General features: G+C 41.4%; 1 protein-coding gene across 4 annotated transcripts in view; it reads left to right on the plus strand.

Moving 5' to 3' along the window:
- Window positions 1-25,110, plus strand: part of Scg5 (secretogranin V) — a 51,141-nt gene that overhangs the window by 2,490 nt on the left and 23,541 nt on the right. The gene's annotated exons all lie outside the window — the stretch shown is intronic.

Here is a 25,110-nt window from a genome sequence, read left to right on the forward strand (position 1 = left end):
GTGCCAGGTAATGTGTCCCAGCAGTAAGAAAGTGACTAAGATGGAGGAGTTCAGGTAATATTTGTTGAATGAATTAAGGAGCATCTTAGTGTTACCCTAAAGAAAGGTGAGAAACCGGACTTCATGTTTGCCCCTCCCTACTGCTGATCATGGAAATTGTGTCCCCAGATACCTGTCTCTCTGAGCCAGTGCCAGCCAGTACTTACAAAAGGTCCTCAATCAGATACCTGCAGAATCTGATTTGGTTTCTAGGATAACTCCAGCACACCCAAGAGAGCTGAAAGAGGTGCTGATATTAAGAGTTTAACTATGTCAAACACTTTCTTAAATATTTAAAAATACAACAATTTTATTGAATAAAAAATTAGAAATAATTAACAGTTTTAAAGTAGCAAAACTGTTTCCTTCTGAATTTTTATGTTTCTAAGTTCCTGGCCATGTGACTGTAAAACTTTTATTCGCAAGCTATATTTCTTTATTTGTTATTTAATGATGAACATATAAAAAGAATCTTACCCATAGAAATGGGTTCTAAAGAAAGATGTAAATTCTGAGTTTTCTCAAAACCCCCCAAAAATACTATTCCCTGTGAAGTGACTATACATAATTTTTCTTGAGTCTGTATTTCCTAAAAATGCCGTGTGCCCTAGAGTTCTGTGAATGCCATGAATATTGTTGATATATGATTCTCACTTCTGTTTTGTTGCCTAGTTTTAAGCCACTGAGAAAAACTAATTCTGTGAGATTATTGTGTATTTAGGTTGACATTTTATTTGGGGAGCGGATTAACACAAGTAATTTAAATTAGCAAGCATGCACACCTTGCATAGGGCTTGAATCAGAACAAATCAGACAGGGCTTCCTGCCATCCTTTTTGAGGAGAATCTAATTTCTTCTCAGCTTCTGCCACCTGTTGTTTCAAGCACACTTATTCATTTCAGATCAGTTTTTCTGAGAGTAAATATCTGCCCTTTTACTGCAGGAAGTGCTTGGTGAGTCACCAGATGTTGTCATAGAGAAGGCTCTTTGAGTTTCCATTAATAACCGAGGCTTGGTCAGCTGTGCTAGAAATGAAACAGCCCCTCCTTGGACACCAAAGGCCTGTGTTTATCCAGGCCCAAATTTTATTAGCTCAGTAGCCACCTATTTGGCACCCACACTCTGTGGGAAACTGAGACCACTCTGCCCTGAAATATATAGTCTGGATATGGTAGGGGACAGGCATATAAAAAGTTATTGCATGCATCCTGGCAAGTGTTTCATAGCTGTACAAACACATCACTCCTGTGGAAGTGAAGAACAGGAATACTGCTCAGGAGTGGATGGGATGGCTATAAGGAAATGCTTCCTTAAAGAAGCAACATTAGACTTGGTCTTTGATGTCCACATAGGAAATCCTCAAGGAACTGCACTGAAAAGGCAGGAAAGTATGAAACAGCATGGATTGGAACAACTTAGAATTTAAAACTCTGCTTCCATTATTACCCTTAGGGTAATGTGCTCTCACAGCAAACTTAAGTCTTCTTGATCTCTATCTGTGTAAGCAGTGAACATGGACTTGCATTTCAGTTCTCTACTACTGTATAACAAATTACCACACATTTAGCACTTACTCAGCATCCATTTATTATCTCATAATTTCCACTGGTCTGGAGTTTGCATCCTCTACTTTGTCTCACCAGGTTGAAATCAGGCATTAACCAGAGATATAATCACAGCTGGAGCTTGGGGGTCTTCTCTTAAACTTTGAAAGTATCTGGAATAATTCAGTTCCCTTCATTTTGTAGGGCTGAGGTCTCTTTTTTCTTGCTGGCTGTTAGTCAGTGCTCCTCTTGGCTCCTAGAAGCACTCATAGGTTATAAGGCACAACATGGAAATCTGCTTCTTCAAAGGCAGGAAAGAGAGGTAGGAGGCTGGTTGTGTGGGAACAACTACAGAAAGCCTCATTGTCCTGGGAGGACTTGGACTTTCCCTCCGAATATGGATCTGAAGCTGTCACTACCTCTGACCAAGGTGTTGTGGCCAGCTGACCTTTAAAAAGAGTCGTTCAGAGTACTGCATTGAGAATTTGCTGATGAGGATGGAGGAGTAGACTCAGGGAGATTGGTTAGGAGGCTACTGTAATGATTCGGGACAGAGGAGTACTAGCTTGATGGCTATAGGTGTGATGAGACAGTCAGATTATGGACATGGTTTGAAAGTACTCCCAACAGGATTTGTTGGTGGTTTCGAGGTAGGAGCTGAAAAGAAAAGTTAAAGGTGACACCAAGATGTTTGGCTTGAGGACCTGGAAGAGGAACAGTTTTCTACAAAAGGAGTATGTTTTCAGAGGAAGTTGGAAAGTTCACTTTTTCCTGTATTACTTATAAGATGCCTTTTGCACTGTTCATTTTTGTTTGTTTGTTTGTTTGGGCACCAGACATCAAACTCGGGACCTTGCAGTTGCGAGGCAGAATCACTGAGCTAAATCTCCAGCCCTACCCTGTTCATTTTAAAGCCAACCTCTACTCAACCTCTTAGCAGCATTTAGCACACTTGTCCATTCTCTTCTTAAAACTTCTTTCTTGGTTGGTTTTGGTGCTAAGATGATATAGAATAGTGAAGATGATCCATGCTTGTCTTTGCTCCTTCCCTCTGATCCCACAAGTTCCATATCTGTTGGCTGAAACTGTGGATTGAAAAACATTGCACCTGTACTGAGAATGGGGAAGTATAGGCTTCCCCCTTGTCATTATTACCTAAACAGTAAAATATCACATCTATTGACGTAGAATTGTGATGTATTTGGCATTAAAAGTAATCTAGACATGATTTGGAGTATGTGGAAGGGCATGTGAAGGTTATAAAGAAATACCATGCTGTTTTATATAAACGACTTGACCACCTTCGGACTTTGGTGTCTGTGGGGGTCCTGGAACCAGTCGCCCTTGAATACCAGGGGACAACTGCAGCCATTTTCGTTTTATTTGCATATTTCTCTCGCTCTTGTATTACAGCCAGTAAGTGTTACATTGTCCAAGGATCAGTGCTGGACCCACTTTCTCATTCTCAGTTCTCTAAATGATCTCATCCATTCTCTTGATTCTAAATCTTTCATTGCTGATGACTCTTTGTTGTACATCCATAGGCTTCCATGTTTCATTAAATTACTGTGCCTCTACCCACCATCTTTCCCAACCTTTTTATATCAGCCTTTTGTATATACAAAAATAGTGTCACTACTTAGCCATATATGCAAGCTAAAAACCTAGAGGAATCCTTGATTTTCTCCATCACATGTCCTACCTAAATTGTAAACAATTTATTTCATTTCCGTCTCTAAAATACACCTGTAATTTGCCTGTCCTCTTCTTTTTCGCTCTACTCTGACTATGCCGGTCCAAGATTCTACTGGGTTTGGCATGGATTTCTGAAACTGCCTTCTACTATTCTTCCAGCTTCTACTCTTGGGACTCTTCCAGCTGTTCTCCACAGCAAAAGGACAGCGAAACTATGAAAGTTCAAATCAGATTAGTCACCCCTGAGGGTTCCTGCTGCACTCTGACCTCTGAGGGCCCACAGCTCCTGCTTGGCCCATCCCCTTCCCGGGCTCCTCCAACCTGGGCTCACTTCAGCCCTCAGTGGCATCATTGTGCTGTCCCTCAGTGCCACCTGTGTCTTTTTCCTGAAGCCTTTCACACAGACTGCTGCTCCCACTCTGCAGAACTGTATCCTCCTGTTCAGGTCTGAGTTTTCAGAGTTACCCACTTAAAGAGGCCTTCCTGCCTGCTTTAGCTGTGTGCCACCCACTCTCTGCTTAAAATTAATGCTTGTTGACTTGCCTATTGTCTTTCTCTCCCACTGGAATGTAAGCTGTGTGTCTCTGTCTCTGTCTCTCTGTCTCTGTTTCTGTTTCTCTCTTTCTCATACTAGAGATTGAACCCAGGGCTTTGCACTGAGCTACGTAGTAGGCACTCAGTAAATATCTGAGAAATGAATATATAATGTCAAGGAAAAAAATCTATATGTTTTTGGCCCAATGCAGAGCAAGAACTCAAAGTCAAGGCATTAAACAGTGACCTAGTTGATGCTATGTAAAGAAAAGCATGTACTTTGAGGGCAAGGACAACTGACTCTGAGTCATGGCCATAATATTTACTAGCTGAGCATGATTTGGGCAACTTCTCTGAGACTTATTTTTCTCATATATAAAAAGAGGCTTCCAGACCACTTTCTCATATGCCGTCAGTGGGAACTGTGAGCAACTGAGGTACAGGCTTGCTTCCTCTATGTGCATTAGCAGCAGCACACTTCAAATCTTTAAAGGCTTGCCCCAGTCTTATTTCTGACTCCTGGTCTGGTTAGCAACACAGTTCAGCTATGCTTCAGTGCACCTGACATGCTCACCTTCAGCAGTACTCATTTTCCCCCAAGTTCACGGCTGCTCACTGATGCTCAGGAAATAGCTAAACAGCTACTGTTGTTATTTTATCCCCCAGAAACAAGAAACGCTATTCTAGAGCCATTTGCCATGGCTGGGGACTCTTAGCTCTGCCTGCTGATGATCATGTTGCAGGTGGATCAATCAAACCAAAGAAAGTGCTATCATTTTCAGAATGTGAAAAGCCTCAGGAATCAATGGTATCCAAAGTGGCACCCATTCATTTCCCCCACATTCTAGGCCATAGGCTATCTAGCACTGGGATGAGACCCAATAACAAACCATTAAGATAAAAATTTATAAATATGAGCATTTGATGGTTCTAAATAATTTTAAACTGACACTCCAAACATAAAAATATCAAAAAAAATTTTATAAGATTGACTTTTGGACTCTCAATTTTTAAAATTTCAAAATCAAGAGAAGCCAGCTTATTTTCTTACTAAGTGTCAAGTGAAGGGAGTCCTTTGTAATACAGCCTGCTTGAGAGGCAGGGAAGGCTCAAGGAGCCAACCTTTGGGCTCTGTGGAGGGGACTGCAGTACCTCGAGGGTGCCACAGGGTGGCAATAGTTGCTTCCCATTTAAAGGTCAGAAGGCAGGGAAAGTACGCCTGGAAAAATACTGGAGCCTAACTGGTTTCTGGATAGTCTTTCTGCAGGTGACAGAAGGAGTTGAGCTGACTCTCTTTTTTTTTTTTTTTTGTATTAAATTCTTTCATTGGTACATTGTAGGTATACAACACAATTACATTTCGCATTGGGAATTGTACCTTTACATAATGCATCTTGGTTCTTATTTTTTCCCATTCCTAGCCCTCCCTTCACGCCCTCCACCCTTCCCTATTTACAAAGACTTTATTTCCATTTTTACCATTTCTCATCATTTTTCCTTTCCCTTCTTTCCTTTCCCCGTCCCTCCCACTAACCCTACCCCTTTGGACCTTTTCTTCCTATTTTGCATTATCGATTATTCATTCTAATCATTGGTACATTTTAGGTATACAATATAATGACATTCATCTTGGAAATTTGCACCTTTACATAGTCTCTCTTGGTTCTTATTTTTCACCCTTGCCCAGCCCTCCCTTCAACCCCTCCAGTCCTCCCTATTTACCAAGATTTTGTTCCTATTTTTTCATTTTCTCATATTAATCCCATTCCCTTCTTTCCTTTCCCCTAGCCCTCCCACTTCCTTCTCCTTTGCCCCTTTTCTTCCTATTTCACATTACCTATTATACATTTAGTCCTTATTTACACTTTCAGTTTCTCACACCAGAGAAAATATTTGGTATTTACACATGTGTGTCCTATTTATTTCACTTAAGAGTATCGCCTCAATGTGCATCCATTTAGCTATAAATGCCTCCAATTTCTCATTTTTTATGGCTGAGTAGTACTCCATTTTATTAAAAAAACACCACATTTTCTTGATCCAGTCTCCAGTTGATGGGCATTTGGGCTGTTTCCAAGTTTTAGCTATTACAAACTGTGCTGCTATGAACATGGGTGCACATATATCGCTGTGGTATGATTCTTTTAATTCTTTGGGGAAGATCCCCAGCAGGGGAATAGCAAGGTCAAATGGGACTTCCAGTCCTAGCTCTTTGAGGTATCTCCATACTGATTTCCACAGTGGTTGCACCAGTCTACACTCCCACCAGCAGTGGAGCAGGGTTCCTCTTTCCCCACAGCCCCACCAGCATTTGTTATTGGTTGATTTCATGATAGCAGCCATTATTTCTGGAGTGAAGTGGAATCTCAGCGTTGTTTTCATTTGCATATCTCAAATGACCAGTGATGTTGAACATTTTTTCATGTATTTATTTGCTTTTTCTACTTCTTTGTCTGAGAAATGTCTGTTCATTTCAGATGCCCATTTTTCGATTGGGTCTTTAAATTTGGGAGGTCTGATCTTTTTAAGTTCTTTATAGATTCGAGATAGTAGACCTTTGTCTGAGGAAGAGCAGGTGAAGATTTTTTCCCACATGGTGGGTTGTCTCTTCACACTGCTGGCTGTTTCCCTTGCTGTGCAGAAGCCTTTTAATAAGAAGAGATCCCACTTGTTGATTGTTTGTGCTAGTTCACGGGCAACTGAGGTTTTGTTCATAAAATCTTTTCCTACACCGATGTCTTCAAGGGTTCTACCTAACCTCTGTTCCAACTGGTTCAGAGTTTCTATTTTAATATTTAGATCTTTAATTCATTTTGATTTTAGTTTAGTGCATGGTGAGAGATATAGGTCTAGTTTTAATCTTTGGCAAGTTGAAGCCCAATTTTTCCAGCACCATTTATTAAAGAGGCTGTCTTTCCTCCAGTGAGGGTGTTTGGCTCCTTTATCAAAGATGAGATGGCTGAGTGTGTCTGGCGTTGTTTCTGCCTCTTCTAATCTGTTCCACTGGTCCTCAAGTCTGTTTCTTTGCCAATACCATGCTGTTTTTTTCACAGTAGCTTTGTTGTAGAGTTGCAGGTTGGGGATTATGATACCCCTTACCATGTCTCTGTTACCTAGAATTGTTTTTGCTGTACTGGGTCTCTTCTTGTTCCAAATGAATTTTTGGATTGTTTTCTCAAGGTCTATGAAGTATGCTGCTGGGATCTCAATTGGAATTGCATTAAATCTATATAGCAGTTTTGGAAGTATGGCCATTTTCACTATATTAATCCTTCCTACCCAGGAGCAGGGGATGTCTGTCCATTTTCTGATATCATCTTCAATTTCTCTTTTCAGAGTGCCATAGTTTTCAGAGAAGAGGTCTTTGATTTCTTTTGTTAGGTTGATTTCTAGGTATTTCAGTTATTTGGATGCTATTGTGAAAGGAATTGATTGCCCAATTTCTCTCTTAGTGAGGCTGTCATTCGTGTAGAGGAAAGCTATTGACTTTTGTATGTTGACCTTGTATCCAGCTAATTTATCGAATTTGGTTATTAAATGTTGAAGACTTTTGGTGGAGTTCTTGGGGTCTTCTATATAGAGTATCATGTCATCTGCAAATAATGACAATTTGACTTCTTCATTTCCTATCTTTATTCCTATTATTTCTTTTATTCTTGTCTATTTGCTGTGGCTGATGTTTCCAAAACTATATTGAACAGGAGTGGTGATAGTGGACATCCTTGTCTTGTTCCTGATTTTAGTGTGAAGGATTTCAGTTTTTGACCATTTAGTATGATATTAGCTGTTGGTTTTTCATAGATGGCTTTTATCAGTTTGAGGTAGAGACCATCTAGTCCAAATTTTTGTAGGGATTTTTCATAAATGTATGTTGGAATTTGTCAAATGCTTTTTCTGCATGTATTGAGATGATCATATGGTTTTTGTCCTTGGCTCTATTGATATAGTGTATTACATTTATTGATTTGTGTATGTTGAACCATCCCAGCCTCCCTGGTATGGATCCCACTTGGTCAGGGTGTATGATCTTCTGCATTCTATTTGCCAGTATCTTAGTAAGGATTTTTGCATCTATGTTCATTAGTGAGATTGTCCTATAGTTTTCTTTTTCGGTTGAGTCTTTCTTTGCTTTGGGGATCAAGGTGATGCTTGCTTCCAGGAATGAATTTGGAAATATTGCTTCCCTTTCAATTTCATTGAAGAGTTTAAACAGTAGTGGCAGTAGCTCCTCTCTGAAAGTCTTGTAGAATTTGGCAGTGAAGCCATCAAGACCCAGGCTTTTCTTAGTTGGTAAATTTTTAATTACGTTTTCAACTTCATTGATTGACATTGGATTGTTTAGAATTTTTAGGCCTTTTTCATTCAACTTTGGTAATTCATACGTATCTAGGAATCTGTCCATTTCTTCTGTGTTTTCCACCTTATTGGCGTATAGATTCTGGAAGTAGGTATTGATGATCCTCTGGATTTCTGCTGGGTCCATTGTAACTTCATCCTTTTCATTCCTAATTGCATGGATTTGGGCCTTTTCTTTACTTTTTCAATAAGGTTGGCTAAGGGTTTTTCAATATTGTTTACTTTTTCGATGAACCAACTCTTGGCTTCATTGGTTTTTTGTATCATTCTCTTGGTCTCCATTACATTGATTTCTGGTCTGATCTTTATAATATCCTCCCTTGTATGAGCTTTGGGTTTATCCCGCTCTTCTTTTTCTAGAGGCCTGAGGTTTAGCATCAGGTTGTTTAATTGGGCTCACTCTGTTTTCCTAATATGTGTATTCACTGCTATGAATTTCCCTCATAAGACTGCTTTCATTGTGTCCCATAGATTCCAGTGATGTTGTATTGTCATTGTCATTTAATTGAAGGAACTGTCTGATTTCTTCTTTAATTTCCTCTGTGGCCCATTGGTTATTCAGAAGTGTGTTGTTCAATTTCCATGTGTTTATGAAATTCTTGCGGTTTCTTTTGCTATTGATCTCCAATTTCATCACACTATGGTCTGATAATATACAGGGGAGAACTTCAATTTCTTTGCACTTAAACATGTTCTATGAGGGAGCATGTGGTCTATTTTGGAGAACGACCTGTGTGCAGCTGAAAAGAATGTCTATTCTGATTTTGTGGGGGTGGAACACTCTGTAAACATCTGTTAAGTTCATTTGTTCCAGAGTTTGATTGTGCTCTAGTATTTCATTGCTTATTTTCTGTCTAGTGGATCTATCTATTTTTGACAGTGGGGTATTGAGGTCCCCCACTACTATTGTATTAGTGCTTATTTGATTTTTCATGTTTGTTAGTATGTGTTTTATATAGTTGGGTGCACTAGTGTTTGGTACATGTATGTTTGTGATTGTCATCTCTTCCTCTTGGATTGTTCCCTTTACAAGGATGTAGTGTCCGTCTTTGTCTCTCTGAATCAGTGTTGGTTTGAAATCCACTTGATCTGCAAAGAGGATAGTTACTCCTGCTTTTTTTCAGGTTCCTGTCGCATGGAGTATTGTTTTTCACCCTTTAACTTTCAGTCTATGAGTTTCTTTTTGAATTTAGTGTGTTAATTGTATGCAGCATATTGTTGGGTCTTGCTTCTTGACCCATTCTGCCAGTCTATTTCTTTTGATTGGTGAATTGAGACCATTAACCTTGATGGTTATAACTGATACGTATTGATTTATCATTGTCATGACTTTTTCTTTTTGTTGGATTCTCCCCCTTTGCATTTAATATCTTGTCATGCCAGATGGGTTCATTCTGCTTTGCTTCCTGGGGTTGTGATCCTCAATATCTGTTCCTAGGATATTGTGTAAAATTCTTTGGAGTGCTGGTTTGGTATTCATGAAGTTCCTAAGGTGTTCTTTGTCATGAAAGTATCTTACATCTCCATAGATTTTGAAAGATAGTTTTGCAGGGTACATCAATCTGGGTTGGAGGCTGTTTTCCTTTAGGGCTTGAAATACACCACTCTAACCTCTTCTTGCCTTGAGGGTTTCCATTGAGAAGTCTGCTGTGATTCTGATGGGCTTTCCTTTGTATGTGATTTGTTTCTTTTCTCTCACTGCTTGTAGAATTTTGTTCTTCTGTTGGGTTTCTGAAATGTTAAGTATTATATGCCTATATGTAGATTTTTTTTGATCAAGGCTAGTTGGAGTCCTATATGCCTCACTTATCTGTATGTCAATTTCTTTTCCCCTGCTTGGGAAGTTTTCTGCCATCAGTTCTCTGGACAGTTTTTTTGTGTCACCTGTCCTCTCTCCTATTTCTTCATTGACTCTGATCAGTCTTATGTTATTCTTCTTTGCATTGCCTAGCAGCTGCTGGACTGATTTCTCATGATCCTGTACAATTTTAAAGAAATTTTTCTTTTCTTGGTCACTAATTACCATCTTATCTTCTATATCTGAAATTCTGTCCTCGCATTGGCTCATTCTGCTGTGTAAACTTTCAGTGGATTTTTTAAATCTCCTGGAAATCTGTTTGCATCTGTTTTATGGATTCCATTTGTTTCCTATGTTGGAATTCCATCATGTTCCTCAGCTCCTCTATTTTTTTATCTGTGTCCTCTCTAGATTTATTAATCATGTCTTGCAATATGGGCACAATCTCTGCTGTTATATGTGAAATTATTTCTGATTTCATTTTTTCCAGATCCTCTTTTGTTGCCAGTTCAGGGAGTTCCAGTGGTTGAGTATCAGAGTGCTCCATCTTGTTTCCCTTTGGGGTTGCTTTAGGTGATCTGGGAGTCTGGTTTTGAAACTTGTTTAAGTGTCTTTTTATTTCAGCGGGGGGGGGGGGATATGGGTGTTGCTGGTACCCACGCAGCTCACCTTCTAGGCGCTGGGGGCAGTGTCATGGCAACCCAGAAGTTTGACCTCCTCTGTGCTGGGGGCAGCTCTTCTCCTCTGTGTTTTATTAAACTGAATTTTAAAAGTACACATTGAAAGAAATAGTCAGCAATCTCAAGAGGCAAAGAAGTGCCTAGTGGCCTTGAGTTGGGTATTTATACAAGGATTGGGGTGCATTCCTAAGATGGACTATCTAGCATTTGGCCATTTGGTGGGCTGTGTTAAAATGCAAACCATTTGGTGCTCTTCCCTAATGACCTACTGGACAAAGAATCTGCAAAGGAAACAGGGAAACTGAGAAGAAAGGAGAACTAGAAAGGCAGTGTAAAGACCAGGAATGAGTGTTCTGAGAAGGGGTAGTGGTCACTATTGTCAAAATAGGAGAGAGTGCACACGTGAAATGAGGTTGTTGGGTATCATATGTTTACTAGTTAACAACAAAGAAGTTATTGGGAGCACTGAGCAGCGCTTAGGGTTCCCCTTCCGCCATCACCACTCAGGATCAAGCCCCTGACCCATGAATCCTCGAGGACAAACAACATCCAAAGCATAGCACCAAGTCTATGGTATTTTGTTACAGCAGCCCAAATGAAACCAAGACAGTGTGTCTTGACATCCTTAAACTCCAGTGAGATTTTCTAGGAATGTAATTTTTTTCTTGGCCACTTTCCAGATTTCCCCCTTCCCACTCTTTGTGGGATTTACAAGGGAGGATGGAGGGGTGACAAGTCTAAGCATTGGGCATTTAGGCCTAAAAAAATCCCTAAGGCGTTACTTCTCCCTACCCCTGGGTTGGCAGGCTCCTTTTTCCTTTAGTATGAGCTTGCCCCAGGAGGTTTGTCAGCTCTTCACGTACTCACCTTCTGTTGGGTGTCCTCCCAGGCAGATCTGTCCAAGGCCCAGAGTATTCAAGCTAGGACCCTGCTTCATGTCACCTGAGACCTGCTGTCTGGAAAGAGAAAGCAGCAAGAAGCGAGTTGAGTCCTAAGCAAAGCCACCGTGAACTATTTTCCACAGATAATTGACAAAGTGATCATGTACATGTAGGAAATGGAATAGTGGTAACTAAATATGCTATTTTATGGTTGGCAAAAATACTTTTCCTATGTTCTGTCTCATTTGATAGAACCTTTATAAAGATTTTAAAAGTTCAAAGTTGCCCACAGTTGCTTGAGCTTTACAAGTTAGTTGGCAAGCCTTCTGTGTCAGGTTTGAATGCATCTCTCTGACCCTGTCTTCTATTCCCACATCCTCGTACAATCCTGTGATATTTAGCTGAGAAACTGTAATGGTGCTGTGAGTTGTGGTAAACCACATGCAGATTTGGGCAGATGGTATTTCAGGGACATGGTGCTTCAGGAAGCAAATGCTCTAACAAACTGCCCCCTTGGAACAAATTGATACAAATACCTTGGGCACCACAGTTCATAAAGAAAGTTACTGAAGCAGGCTGGAAGGTTTTAACAGACCACAGCTTGGCATACAATAAAACTAAGTGTGCACTTTTGACCGTGGTGTGCCATGTGGTTTTGGTAGAGGAAGGAGCATGTGATGTGGGGTGAGGATGGGCGTGGTTTGTGTAGTGAGCAGGAAGAGCAATGAGGCAGAAAGCCCAGGGGTTGTAGTCTTGGCTCAGTCCAGCCCTGTAGCACTGAGTCTCTACTCATGTGAAGTTATGCTTCCCAAAGCAAAAATGGAGCCAAGCCATGCAGTCTATCCTATATGGTCGATATGGCAGCCAGATCAAATAATATATATTAAGATGTTTGGGAAAATATAAAATGTCTCACAAATACAGAGCATCATCCTCATGGCTGTTGCTTCTTTCCTTCTGTCACATTTATTTCCATTTATTTCCAATGGCTTCAGGGTTGGGAAATTGTCCTATCTTCCCATTATATGCCCCTGTTCCTGACTTCTCCTAAGGTTGGCCTGGGAAAACCACTCCCAAGAGACAGGTATTAAGCTTTAGAAGAATCAGTTTGCCTCCTGGCCTTATTAAGTGCTCTACTTCCTATGGTGTGACCTTAGGAGGCAGGTATGTGGAACTATAGTGAGGATGGGTGCTTTCTGAAGCCTAGGAAACAGTGACTTTTTACTTTTAGACTTGTTTTTTTCTGTTTCTTGCCCCTGTGACTTTAAGAATACTATGGTTTCATGGCATAGATTATAGGAATAGCTTTGATATCCAGAAAAGTGATCAGATGCCCAACCATGGGTGAATCTCATCTATGTGTGTGTAACTGATGGCAGTGGAAGGGAGGTGTCCAGCTGAATTGGAAAGCTTGCTCCCAGTGGTTCAAGAGTAGGCTGTCCACTTGATGGCATCTCTGACATCGTAGGCTTCCTTGAACCAAAGGTCCTATTAAAATATCATCTAATAGATTTCTACTTTTATTTACTCAAGTAATTTTTGAGTGCCTACTCTTGCCAGGCACTTAGGCCTTGATGTGTTTCAAAAGCAATAAACATGGATCTAATCTGCTTACCTAGGGTTTCATAAAATTAATAAGAATCAAGCATTATCTTTTTTTAACCTTTTAGTGAAGATTAAGCCATGAGCAGAGAAATTGAGCAGCTCTACAGAAAAATGAGGGCTGGAGCAGGATTAGACTGTTTTCCATTCCCCAGCAGCATTTTCCATTGGTGTTTCAGGGCAGAGGCATGCAGTAAGAGTGACAAAGCACAAGAAAGACCAAGAGCAGTGGACTTTGTTTTCACTCAGTGCTGCACTCCAATGAGGTAGGCCAACTGGAAGGGAGTGACACAAACAGGTAGCAGGGAGCAGCAGGGCCCACCCACCATCTCCTACTATGACTTGAAATCTGACTTAACGGAAGCTGCAGACTGGGTAGGAGAAAGGGACATAAGAGTGTAAAAGCCACATTCCCGGACAGAAGCTGAGAGCCCAGGGTGAGGATCATGCAGCCACCCCTGAAAGAGTTCTGGTGGGGCAGACAGATCATGTGTACTTGAGCTGGGCTTCCTTGGAGGTGTAGACCCTGGGGGTTTGGGTTCAGGCAGGAAGAAATGACTTAAAAGCATACTGTTTCGATCAGTATGTGTTGAGTGCAGGACGGTTACGGGATGGAGAGGGCAGGCAAGTCTGGGCACACTTAAGGCTGTTACTAAGTTGCTCCACCTAAGGACTTTGGGGGACAGGGGCACAAGATCTGTGTTACTTGTGGCCCTGAGCTCACCCCGGGAAACCCAGTGTGTCCATAGTCTTTCTGCCCCTTGCCTTCAGGGTGTCCTTTAGCACCTCTCCTTACAGACTAGAAAGATGCCCCAAATCTGGGAACCCTCAGTGACGGTATTAGCAGTGGTATTGGTGTTGGGTAGGAGGCTGTGTCGGGTATTACTTTTGTGTTTGTTGAATATGTGTGTCGATGGCAGCAACATACATACTGCACCATGGGATGGCAGTGGGCGGTGGCGGGTTATTTCTTCAACACTCAGCATTGATGGCCATTACTCAGGACATACTAAATGATCTATAAAATGGATCTTCCTCTGGGGCTGCTTCTCTTCCCAATGGTTGTTCACTTGGACATGTTTGATTAAAACCCCCCAGAGGGTGAGACACAGACCTTCCACAGCACTTCAGAGTATCTCTGTACCTAGTGGGTGGTGGTTCTGCATGTAGTGGGAAGAGAAATTTTCCACTGGCTTTTGGCTCAACCAAGATGGAGCAGTACTTTACCAGGAACTGAAATGACCACGGCAATGGGACCTTCCAGGAGGGAGCTCATGGCACTGCTGTTCATTTCCCCCTGTACTCGCGCCAAGTTTTTCTTTGCACAAGGCAGGCTGCTGGCCTGTCCTGCAGAGGCCCAGGGGACCTTCCTGATGCCATCTTTCTGGTACAACAGCTCAGCAGGCCTGTGTCAACAAGCTCTGCACAGTTTGGATAAAATGTGAGTGACTAACGTTTTCCTCCCAGGCAGCTGGCATGGATGAGCCTGCTGCAAAGAATTCCTTTGCCACAGACTACTGAGGATGCTTGTCTTCTGAATGGAGCCCAGGGGCATCTCTTCTGCTTCTAACCCTCCCTTTCTTTCCTTGCTGATGATGGGAGGAACCATTTGCTGAGTTTGTGCAGACTCTGAATAGTCGTTGATCACTGAAGTGTGTAAAAAAATGGCAACAACACAGGTGCTATTGTTTGAAAATGTTTCTGACAGAAAGAGCAGTGATTCTGACAGTAAATGATACATTATACTATATTGGAAGATTTTTGGTTTTGTATTTTGCATGTGCAGTCAGTGAGTAGAATTTTTGGCAGTTGGGTCTCACTTAAATAGGTCTGTATACAGCACACTGGAGCCTAGTAAGCATCTCTGGCTTTTTTGTTTTTTATAGGCAGTTTTGGTGCCTAGTAATCTGGGCCACGGACAGGCAAGATGTACCTGCAGGCAGGAGTGTTCAGCTCACTCTCAGTGTGCTAGATCCAAGGCTTTGACTGGCAGAAATAGCAATGTCTATGCAGCACCCTCCTGCAGCCTGGCTGCCCACCCCGGCCTTCTCCTGACCCTGCCTCAGTGTTTCCACACTCCAGACAGGGCTGATCACATATTTGGAACCAGATCTCTCAATCAAGCTCATTCAGGAAAGGGGAAAATACAAGAAGGTGCATGAGGCCCAGATCCATAGTTACGGAGGATGAGAGAGGCCCATGAGGCACCTGCCTTTGTGTCCTTTGACATCCTGCACCCCCTCAGACACTGTTCTGACAGCCTTTTGTCTACAGGGCAGAGCTTGCCAAGCAGATGAGCTTTTCACTTATATTACACCCAGAACATATGCCTCCATGAGCTTTTGATAATCGATACTATAGAACCAAGAATTTGTTTCATCCAAACAACACAATATCAAAGCTCTAGAATCTGGGGAGAGTACATCAAAGCTTATGTGACTTCAAAATTATGTTTAAAGTGGATAATTGATACATAAAGAAAAGGATAAAAAGCACTACAATACCCTGCAAAAGAAAATACAAAATTGTGTAAGTGTTCTGGGGAAAGGTGTGATACAAAATATGTCAATACTTTGTTCCCACAATGCTATGTGGATGATTCCACTTTGTAATGAAAAGTTACGGTGTAGAGAAGGTGAGCAACCTGCCAAGATGGACAGCTAAAGGGCAAGGGGTCTGGATTTGAAAGGTGCGTGTTGGACTCTAGCGCAATGCCCTCAGCACTGCTGACATTTGGACTGTAGAGTTCTCTGTCCCCGGGGGCTGCAGTCTTTGAAAGGCCAGTAGACTTCCCCAGTTGAGACAGCCACAAATGCCTCCAGATATTTTCAGATCTCCCCTGCAGGTCAAAACCACTTTCTGTTTAGAATCACTGCTCTGGGGGCTTTATTTATGCAACTTCACATTCAGAAGGAAATCTGGGGCTGTTTTTAAGGACACTATGGATTAATTATGTTTAAGTATTTTTTCCTATTATTAAAGTAATAAAAGCCATTGTGAATCATTTTCGGAAAAATAAAGATTGTTCATACATTACCACCTAGAAGTACCGACTTTAAACATTTGGTTGTGTTTTATTCCTGTCTCTTTTTCTATGCACTTACATGCAGGTTTTTTGGTTTCTCACTGTAAAAATGTAGTTTCAAAAATCATAATGTAAATATTTTTATGTGGATTTTATACTTAATCTTATAGGGAGACCCTTTTCCTACTCATAACAAGTTAATGTAATTACTTTTAGTAACTACATTATATCCTTTTATATGTGTATACCACAGTTTACTTAAGTAGTCCTCAAATGTTGGACATTTAGAGTTTTTCCAATTCATCCCCGCTATAAACATTGCTTTAATAAACATTTTTGTACATAAACATTCAAGTAGACTCCTGATACATTGTCTAGGCCATTTATTTCTATGAAAAAGTAATTGAGTCTAGCTTTTGCGTATGGGATTTTTAGCTCCATTTACTGTCAAATTATTCTCTGTAAATGTCGGACCAATATAGCTGCTTTTCTCTTACTCGGTTCGTGGACATCTTGTCTCACTTGTCATCTATGAATATTATCTTTTAAAAGCTTTTAATTTGAGGGCAAACATGATATTGTTTTAACTTATATTTGTTTGATTAGTAACAGAACTGAGTATCTTGCTATTATGTAGCTATTTACTTTTCTTATTCTCTTAACTATTTGTTAACAAGATGCATAACTTCTCAACTTTATTGTGTTAGACTACCCTCAGGTGTTCTACTTTACATTTTTACTTACAGACTTAGAACTGAGGTTCTTCAAGTTTTTGTTTTTTTGTTTTTGTTGTTTTTTTTATCAGCAGTTTTTGTTGTGGGTTTTTTTTTATCAGAGGGAGACTTGGGGTAAAACCTGGGAGTAGAGATGGAGGAATATTCTTTTGTATGAACTAGAGAGTACCCAAACAGAGCTAACTGGGCTGTGTAGTTGAAAACGGAGGGAAGAATGGCTTGTTTGCGAGGTCTGTGGTGGGCGGGCGAGGGGGCGAGGGGGTGGGCACGGACGGGACCAGTGTAGAAGAGAACTGGTCAGGGACTTCCTGTAATGGCCAGCAGGTGGCACCATCGTCTCAGGATGGTTTCCTTTGTCTGGGGTAGGAGGGCTACAACAGGCTATTAATTAATAGGTGGTCATAACCTGGGTAAAAGGAAAAGGAGCCCAAGTGCCATTAACACACATAGGACACTGACTGGTTGGGCATCTGTATTTAACCTGCCAAGAATCGTGAGTTGCCATGGTGCACCTGTGTGTACATGTAGAGGAGGGAAGGGAAGGCTAGGGCTTTTTAGAAAAAAAAATACATAGGATAGCTTTATTGTAATATAATTCATACACTGTAGAGTTTAATGCTTTTAAAAGGAAAGTCTCTCCAGAAATTAAAATTTGTTAGTTCTGCACACTTAAGTCTGCTCAATGTTTTTTCCAATGTTCTCGGTGATTCAAATGACTGCCTAGCTGTCAGCAGTGGGAGTCAAATGGTGGAGAGAAGGAAGCTGGTTTTGAATGGGGAATGGGAAGACAGTGGCTTTTCCCTACATACCAGTTGTACCAGCTGCGGCTCCAAACCCAGTGCCTCTTGTGCAGGCTGCAATGCAGGCTCATGTCAGACTGTCATCTTTGACTCGGTGACAACAGTGCATATTTGAAAGCCATCTAGCCTAGTGACATCGGTCTTATTTACTATTCAGCTGGCAAGTATCTCAGTGTGGTATAGCAGCAAGAACACTTAACTTGAAGCTCACCAGACCATTCCACTGACTAATCCCTGGGGCTGTTGTGAGCATCCAGTGACAGTGAATGTGAGATATGACACTGCACAAATCGGTGCATGAGAAGCAAGGGACAAGAGGAGACTTTAAGAGAGCATCTTGATCACTTGCCTCATTTCATAGTAAATTGAGGCCACAGAAATATCTTTGCTGAAAGTCATATATTAGCTGGTATTAAAGCAACTGCTGCCTCCCTTTTTTTCACTCTATCTTGCTTCCCAACACCCCTGTCTTTGGGGATCTGGGGAATCTAGTTATCTACCTTCTGTTTCCGGAAATGAGGAAACCCAGACCTCATTTGTCCATGGTAACAGAGCTAACTGATTTATATTTGCTTTAGATGAGTAGGAGTTAAAATAACAAAAGTTGAACAATCCAAGATGGCATTCATATATGGCTTTTAAGAACAACACAGAGCAAATGCAAGTTTGCTAAGACCTGGAGCTCATGCAGTTAGGAAACTCTTTAAAAAAGTTGACATAAACTTACAAATACAAAATCAAGACACAGATCTTGGAAGTGGACTATGCAAACGAGGGACCCTCAGTTACTTCATGATTAAGTTCACCTCTAGGAGTCATAATAAGGAGATCTCTAGTCATGTGAGTTCATTTATATAGATAACACCAGCCCTGCTGAAAACCATTCAGTCACCTGACTGTCACAGAATAGAAACCATTTCATCAGCAAATTCTTCCTGAGCACCTGTGATTTATAAGGAATACAAAGGAAGCTGAGGATTCAGAAAGCTGCCATGTAACTCAGGAGAAACCCAAGAAGGTAGAGACCGATGCCAGTCTTCCTTGGCTGCAGTCTGGGCTAAGGGATGCAAAGGGAGCCCAGCCTCTGTTTGTCTTCAATTTTGGTCTCAGAGAATCCTCCTCTCATTGCTATTTTTCCTCTGCTTATCTAATGGGGGGTGGATACGACATAAGTAAAGCCCTTTTGGGGTTGTAGGAGACACTTCAAGATTTACATGAGATTTTTGTGATTATACCAAATAAAGTCCTTTAAGTTGCAAATCACTCCCCTGAAATGAATGAAGAGTGTGTTAATATTTCAGGGTGCCTTTTCCCTAGAGTACCCAATGCTACTGAAACAATTAGAAAAATATGGGTATACTGAATAATCTATGTCTATTGTCGAGAAAGTTATTTCTGTTTTGGTAAAATGACATCTTCATCCAACTCTGTTTATGTAATCATATTAACATTAAGTCCTTTTTTAAAAAGCCTAGTTTCTGCCACTTTCTGAAAGGTATAACATGAGACCAAGATAAATCTAGGCTCCAAAGAGACACTGGTTTGAAAGGGCTTTGGTTATGTTTGTTTTATTTCATTTTTTATTGTTACATTTAGATTTATTGAATCCCTGTGGAGAAGAGGAGAATCAGAACTATGAAGTCATAAGTCCCTGTAGGTAAAACCAAGCACTGTTCTCCTCGAATCAGAATCTCTCTTTGCATTGCTGGGACCAATGAGTGAACTCTCTCTGTATCATCCTAAAGTCATTGTTTTCTGTGGCACTTTTACTGTCACTCGGAAATGAGCCTTCTGAACCCTTAAAGCACCTAGGGACATTAAAACCCTACGGAGTTTACTGCTCTCCTTGAAGCTGGGGCAGAGGGTCCCTGCCCACAGTTGGAGGAGTGGCCGGCTGTGTCTCATGTCACAGCCAAACCCACCACTTGGTGTCCCTCCCTGTTTTGAATCATGGATTCCAAACCTCCTCCAAAGCTCCTCTCTGGTAATTCCAAAACTCTTAACAAATCAATCCTAAGAAAAAAACAAACAAATATGCAGAAGAGCAGTAGAGTATTTAGGGCATGGTTTTAATTAAAATTTTTTAAGTTTTCCTTTTCAAAATCCTGTATCTATTAAATGTGAGTTCATTAAATATGAACAAACAGACTCCTGAGCAGGAAAGTAATAGATCATTACCATTAGAAAATTTGAATCTTCTAAAAAAAAAAATTGATTTTCTTTCCCCCCAGTTTTACTACACATCATCACAAGGGAATTAAATCATAGCTACAGCTTTAAAATGCTAAACTTGCTTGCATAGGAATATATATTATAACATGAAAATCCATGCTCTACTTATCTTCCTGTGGAGCAGTGAACCTGCTTGCGGTCATAGAGCTCCAGTTAAGGGGCTAGCGAATACAGTCATGACAGGAGGTTGGGACCCTCTGGATGCTTGCCTTTTGACTATCCAGTTTGCTGGTGATTCAGGCTCATTGAACTCTTTTCCTTTTCAGCTGGCCTTTGGCTACTTCTCTGTTCACTGACATGTAAATCTAAGGAGAAAGAAAGGAACATCTTCTAAGTGCTATGCTTGTACCATTTAATCTTCCATGAAGGGTTGTTATTTTCCCTGCTTTACAGAGAAGGAAACTAATGTTTGAAGATGTTAGATAACATGTTCAGGATCACCTAGGTTTTAAGTTTTGTAATGAAATGCTCATACATTTTTAGATGATGACCATAGCTAACATTTGTTAAACGCTTAATATTTTCCTGAATTCATGCAACTAGCCTGACCAGGACTATTTTATTGTATTTTATCTTCATGCCATCTCCTTAAGGTCAGTATTATTAGGATCCTCATTTTACAGATGTGTTCTATAGCCAGTGTGGTGGCATCAAGGTTCACACTCAGGCAGCTAGACTTTAAGGGCTGCACTTTGGGTCATCAAGTTTGGCTTCCTGTGTATTCAGCATGGTGTCACCAGCCCCTTGTGGTGACTAAACACTTGAATTATGGCTAATTTGAATTGCACTGTGCTCTAGAATAAAATACATAGCATATTTTGAAAGCAGCATGAAGAAAGAAAGGAGTGTAAAGAAAGAAAGCAAAATATGTCATTGGTAATTTTTATATTAATTTCATATCAATATGACAATTTGAATATATGGGGATAAATTTAATTTACCTATTTTTGAAATGAGGCTACTAAGACAATTTAAAAATGCATATGCAGCTCACAATATATTTCTATCAGTCAGATACTATTCCCAGTAGTTTATAAAAAGAGTCTGTGGTTTACTCAGGTGAACATTATTTCTCATCAATTGCTCCAGCCAAAATTTTGGTCAGGGGATAAGTGGGGAGGTTAAAGCAACCTTAAAGGTCAGTCTTGTGTTATGAATTTGAATTACTTGTGCTTTCTTTTATTTATTTATTTTCAGTACCAGGATCAAACTCAGGACCTTGCGCTTTCAATGCAGGCGTGGTGCCACCGAGCTAAATCCCCAGCCCTACTAGTGCTTTCTTTACGGTGGATGAGAGAGATGGCCATTTTTAAAGTTCTAAAGATTTATTTAAGTTACATTTTCAGCATCTTCATGGGTGCTTTACCTGTTGAGTGTGTCAGCAGATGTCCCTCTTCCCACCTTTATGGTATGCATTGCTTAAACCATCCACACAACCTCGTGACTCCTTGCATTGGTTCTCACAACATGGCCCCTGGGTCTTAGTTCCAGCTATGGTTCCCGGCACACAGTCAGTACTTAACAAGCAGCGGGGTATTTTTTATTTTATTGTTGTTTTATTCTTAGTAATTATTGCCAAGCAGAGGTTACATGGGTACAAAGTGAAGAAGTTCTATGAGGTGGGAAAATTAGAAAATATTACCAAAGGTGTGTAGAGGATTCAGTGTGCACTTCTCCCCATCCAGTCCCTCGATACAGGCACTGCCTGCTCTCCTGTGCTCAGGCTGGAATTAAAAGAAAACAAACAAAAAAAGCAAGAGATGCTAGAAACACAGAAAAGAATGTCCTACAAGAAGGTTTCTATTTGTCCAAAACAAACATTTATTCTAACCATTTACAAAGGGCACTTGCTGATCTATAGCAGCTTTGGGTAAAGAAAGGAAAAGAAGAGATTGATAATTAATGCAGATATCGGTTTGAAAGGTCAGATGAGAATGTTCTTTGTCATGGCCCAGAGGCCTTCCCTCACCCAAGTTGAATCCCCTTATCTTTGGCTACAGACACTTGGAGGGACTGTGTACAGAGTAATTTTATTCCCAAGCTGTGTTCCACCCTCAGGGTGCTACTGATCTGACCAGTGTAGAGCCATAGAAAGGATGCTCAGCACCAGAGAAGTTGATGTAAGTGGTCTGAGCTGGCACGCACTGCCAAGCCCTGCCATGTCCCATGTACATCCCACCCGGAGTGTACACATTGTAATCTCTACATCTTGTATCCACACCTGCTCCTCAGCTGTGTGTTCACCTCAATATGAAGACACAGTTGACCTCCATAAAAATTGGCGGGTTGAGACTTCATTTCAGGCAACAAATACAAGTTACACAAGGGAGCCGAGAGCGCCTTTGCAAGTCACCTATCCAAAATGGAAGTTTTCGGAACCTACCAAATTGAAAGCTATCCTAAAAATGTGTCATTTACGAATCATTGTAGTTTATTCTTTTGGTTTTGTGTGCATTTATTGGGAAAGGGAGAGGCTTGTAGTGGTGGCAAGAAAATTAGTTGAACTCATAGAATAAAATGTGAACTTTTGCAAATGAGTAAACAGCCAAAGCAAACACACATTGGAAAAAAGACACATTTTCTCCTTTTGAAAAGCAAGCAGTGCCTAAGCAGAATACCTTGAAAGTGAACTAAAAAGCTTTTCTAAAATAAACAACTCTGCTTGTGATCTTAAATTGGGACCACATGTAGATGTGAAAGCTACACGCAGTCCAACAAGACTCTGTGTTTCTGCCTTCACGCTTTTCGTGCCTTCGAGTAGATGGTGATCGTGTTGCCGTTGGTCCCCAAGGAGCTTTGAGTGTTTTTAATCCAGTATGAGAAAGGCACAAATGACAAGGAATGAAACAAACAGCTTTCAAGGGAAAGCACCTGAGCCATAGGTCTCATTTTACCTGCCTGCTGAGGCTCAGAACAATGCTGGGGATGGTAATTTGCCCTTGGAACACTTGTCTTCCCTTTTTGTGAAGGCTCAAGTTCAAACCCAGAGCATAGGAATCCCACTAGCAAACTTCCTAGGCCATGCCTGCCCTGAGGCGAATCAATGAACAAGCCAGTCCAGATAGAATCATGCCTTTGCTTTTCAAATTGCCAAGTGCTGTGTGCTTCAGGGTCACAATTCATGAGTTTACAGAATGTGGAGATTGCAACATAAGCCCTCACAATTCTAAGCAGCTTACATGAATAGGGAGGAGAGGGGAGGCGAGCATATCCATGTTGAGGTAAAGGATCGGGGTTCATTTTCTCATTGCAGGAGACACGTTTTTCTTCTCTCATGAGCTCATGGTCTTTCCCACCCAACTGGCACTTACATCAGATATGTTTTATATGAACACATTTTGTCCCCTATAACTGGAACGTGAACTCCTATGAGAGATTATGGTGGGAGAGGGAGGCCACCTCCCAAAAAGTGAGTAGGGTGAACTCAGGTATTCATTTAATTATTTGGTTTTAAATTGGTAAGGAGGCACTGATGTTAGCAGAAAGTTCAACTATTTTGAGTTGCTGTCGTTCAAGACCCCCAATACAGGACTGTGACCTTGAGAATGAAAAATATGTCGTATCATTCATTTGGGCTCTACAAATTAAGAAAATAATGACTGCACTATTCAAGGAACTAACATTTATTGAGTGCTTATTACCTACCAGGCACAGATGCAAGCATTTTATATACAATATCTAATTTGTTTCTCCCATGAGGATAATATCCTCAGATTAAAAGGCAGGAAGTTAAGATTTAAAAAGACTGGTAGGTTGTTGGAATCATGTACTGTGACAGAAGGGGGCTTGAACCCAGGGCTGTAATAGGAGGAACCACAACAGATTCTTCTGTGTAAAAGGAGCTCTTGTCTGTGGGTCCTCAGTAGATGAAAATAGTTGCTTTTTTGAATTGTAGGACTCTCATTTCTCAGCAGGTATTAAGGCAAGAGAAAAATCTTATAGAGTTGATTTTGAAGGATGGACATGAACAGAAATCACTCGGTTCTTTTTATTTCTTCCTGTTAGCCCACTTGCATATCATGGGTTGCAGGATGCGAAACCTGGATATTAAACATCTAAAGTTTTAAATCCTACCCTTACCATATGTAGCCTTTTCTTTCAGGCTTTTCCCCCTTTGACAGGGCTAACGTGTTTTTCCAGCCCTCCCTCCCTGCTTCAATCTTCTTTGTTCCAGCGGGGACAGTAATGTGGACCACATAGCTTGCATGCTATACTGAGAAGGAGAAACTGAGGCACAGATTGTTCAGACACTGACTGTCAAGGCTCCTGATCACAGTGAGTACACTTAATGTAAAAGTGTACATACCTCAAACCACGGAAAAAGTCAAAATTTCAGGGCCAGAGAGACCTTCCTCAGCCACGCCTTTGCAGCGTCCTGGGACCTAGACCCCTCTTCGTGGCCCCGAGTCCACTGTGCTGGCTGTGTCCTGTGTCCTCCAGTGCCCCGGTGCCACCCTGTGGCCTCTGGAGGGAGAGATCAGATGCTGTGTCCCCCCACTTTCCTTTGCCCTCCTCTACCTGCAGCCTGGGGCACCTTTCTGCCTCTCCACTCCTTTCCTGGTTGCTACAAGTGAAGTCTTCCTTGCTCATTCAGCTCTGTGTGCAGGGGCTGAGGGATAAGGATCAGGAGGGGTAGGCATTCCTTGGAATAACCTATCTGACAGCTCCAGCCTTAGAGACTACTAACAAGAAAAGCTGGCTGTCATCTTACAAACGTTATGCGGATAGTTACTCAGGAGCTGGACGAGACTGCGGTGTATTTTTAGCATCTGCTGTTTGTGGTAATGTAAGTGCACACTGCTGGATCCCTTCCTGCCTGCTGAATGGCTGGCATTGAGGAACATGCGCCTGCTCCCTGCCAGACTCTCCTCGCGGACTCCGATTTTATGGGGTGGGTGGCTGGCTCCTTGGCATCAGACTGCCCTAGCACAATCCTCCTTTATTGCCCAGGTCTGATGCCCAGTTGCCTGACTCCACAGACAGCCTCAGCATGGGATGAGGGCACCCATGAGATCCGGCTGCCATTGAGCTTGTCAAGGTGTTGCCAAGCTGGGAGGCGCAGTCTGCAGGGCTGGGGCTCTGTGTGGAAGCACTGAGCCTCTTGGCATGAGGCAGCCCGCTGACACCAAGGAGCCCTGCTAGCAGGATCACAGCTGGCACACATCTCCAAGTGGCTGTGTGGGTGCCTGG

This window comes from Heterocephalus glaber, unplaced genomic scaffold, assembly GCF_053883595.1.
Source record: "Heterocephalus glaber isolate CG9 unplaced genomic scaffold, H.glaber_assembly_v1.0 deba00000809, whole genome shotgun sequence".
Lineage (NCBI taxonomy): Eukaryota > Metazoa > Chordata > Mammalia > Rodentia > Bathyergidae > Heterocephalus > Heterocephalus glaber.